Source organism: Schistocerca nitens, chromosome 2 (assembly GCF_023898315.1).
Source record: "Schistocerca nitens isolate TAMUIC-IGC-003100 chromosome 2, iqSchNite1.1, whole genome shotgun sequence".
In the NCBI taxonomy this organism is placed as follows: domain Eukaryota; kingdom Metazoa; phylum Arthropoda; class Insecta; order Orthoptera; family Acrididae; genus Schistocerca; species Schistocerca nitens.
In genome coordinates this window covers 492,078,905-492,081,766 of record NC_064615.1, presented here as the reverse complement: position 1 = coordinate 492,081,766, position 2,862 = coordinate 492,078,905, and positions in this window count along the sequence as shown.

Here is a 2,862-nt window from a genome sequence, read left to right as displayed (position 1 = left end):
TGAAATAATTTCAGAAGAACCTTTTGGGAACTGTTTTCAGCTTCCTTACTGTGTCATTAGACGTTTGATTCTCTTTCTGTATTAGTCTTTTTGTTATATTCACATTTGTTGTTTATTAATACTGTTAATAATAGTAGTTACTTCCCTTGTAGAGTAAGTTTGTGATTATTGTAGTCAGGTTTTTAACATCTTCTTACTGTAGCAGCGGAACTTAGAAAAAGTAAAATTTTACCATGAGTGAGAAGTGTGGGCTTTGCCGTAGGTTCGTGAATAGTGGATTGCGGTGTGAGACTTGTTCGAAGTATTTTCACTGGGGGGGAATGCAGTGGGGAAGCCAGTGGGCATTCTGGTGAGATCCTCTCCTGGAACTGCAGGTTATGTAGCAAGAGTAAGTTAATAGAGGAGCAGGAGCGTAAGATCTGTGCTCTTCAGGTGCAGTTGAAAAACGCACAGGAGGAGCTAGATAGGATGAGGAGGGAGAAGGGGGTTGCGGAATGGGAGCTGGCTGTTGGCAAGAGATCTGCTAGGAGAAGAAGATTTTCAGATAGTTTTACTATTGGTGTTTACAATAGATATGACCAACTGTCAGAGTCTAGTGGAGAGGAATCTCTAGTAGCTGTAGATGTAGGAAGTATGCAGCAGACCTCAGTAGTTACGATGGCTAGAACAGTTGCAAAGTCGAAGAGGAAGAAGAAGGTTCTGCTGTTAGGTAGTTCTCATGGCAGAGGTGTAGGCCAGCAGTTGCAGAAAGTGCTGGGGAGTGAGTACCAGGTCACCAGCATTGTGAAGCCTAATGCAGGTGACTGTAGGGGGGTTATGTAGGGATTTTACTAAAGAGGATCAGGTAGTGATTGTGGGTGGGGCTGGTAATAGTATTGATAGGGATGTAGAGTATGACATAGATGGTGACCTGGAAAAGATAGCCACTCAGACTGGCAACACGAATGTGCATTTCGTGGTACTGTTTCAGTGTCACGATTGGCCTCATCTTAATACAGCCGCAGGTGTAATAACACGAGACTTGGGGGTGCGCTGATGACAGAAAGCATGGGTCACATTTCAATGGTGTCAGTGGAGTCTATCAGCAGGACGGGTTTCACTAGACATGGCCTGCACCTCAACAGGTATGGGAAGGGGAGGTTAGCAAAGCTTATAGGTGACAGCATAGGTGGGGTTGGTTGGATCACTCATGGGAAAATTCCTGCAGTAGTGGGTGTTAGAGCTGCACCTTTTTTAGATTGAAGTCAGCTGATAGGTATTCCTGCTTAAGGGAAGTCTCTCTAACAAAGGAACCACTTTTGACAAAGCTTAGATATCCGATTAATGAGGGAATTAGTATATTTCATCAAAATATACAAGGTATTAGAGATAAAGTTAGTGAATTGCTTATAGATGTTGACTCTGAAATTAATGGTATATCTGAACACTTCTTAAATAAGGAGATAATTCAGAGGCTTCCTTTACCAGGATACAGGTTGGCTGGCAGCTTTTCGAGGAGCTCTTTGCGGTGTGGGGGAGTAGCCATGTATGTGAAAAACGGCATCCCATTTGAGTCAATTGATGTTTCAAAGTACTGCACTGAAAAGGTGTTTGAATATTGTGCAGGTGTGGTTAAATTTAATGGAGCTAAACGTCTAACTGTTGTTATTTATAGATCCCCAGACTCCGATTTCACAACATTTTTGCTAAAGCTAGAGGAGGTCCTTGGTTCACTTTATAGGAAATACAAAAAGTTAGTTATATGTGGTGACTTCAATATTAATTGTATAAGTTATTGTGCAAGGAAGAGGATGCTGGTAGACCTCCTTCATGCATATAATCTTATGCAAACTGTATTCTTTCCAACGAGAGTGCAAGGGAATAGAGGAACAACCATAGACAACATTCCTCATTACTAGAAGGGCATTCTGTTAGCAAAAAGGTGAATGGCCTTTCAGATCATGATGCACAAATTTTAACTCTAAAAGATTTTTGTGCTGCAACACGTGTTAAATATAGTCATCAGCTGTTTAGGAAAGCTGATCCAGTTGCTGTAGAGACCTTTGTAAACCTTATCAAGGAACAAGAGTGGCAAGATGTTTATAGCGCTGATACAGTAGACGATAAATATAATGCTTTTCTCAAGACTTTTCTCGTGCTCTTTGAAAGTTGCTTTCTGTTAGAACGTTGAAAACAGGGTACTAGCACAAACAGGCAGCCTGGGAGGCTGACTAGAGGGATAAGAATATCTTGTAGAACAAATTGGCAATTATATCAAAACGTTAGAAACAGTCAGAATATAAATGCAGCAGCCCATTACAAACAGTATTGTAAGGTGCTTAAAAATGTTATTAGGAAGGCAAAAAGTATGTGGTATGCAGATAGAATAGCTAAGTCTCAGGATAAAATTAAAACCATATGGTCAGTCGTAAAGGAAGTGGCTGGTCTGCAGAGACAGGTCGAGGATATAGAATCAGTGCATAGTGGGAATGTCCCTGTTACTGATAAGTCGCATATATGTACAGTATTTAATAATCACTTTCTGAATATAGCAGGTGAACTAAATAGAAACCTAGTCCCAACAGGGAATCATATAGCGCTCTTAGAAAAAAGTGTTCCGAGACTGTTACCTGAAATGCTCCTCCATGATACTGGCAAGAGGGAGATTGAGTTAATAATTAAATCACTAAAGACCAAGAACTCTCATGGATATGACGGGGTATCTAGCAGAATACTGAAGTATTGTTCTATGTATGTTAGCCCAGTACTTAGCCATATCCGTAACTTTTCCTTTAGGAGTGGTCGGCTTCCTGACCGATTAAAGTACTCGGTAGTGAAGCCACTTTATAAAAAGGGACACAGGGATAATATTGACAATTATAG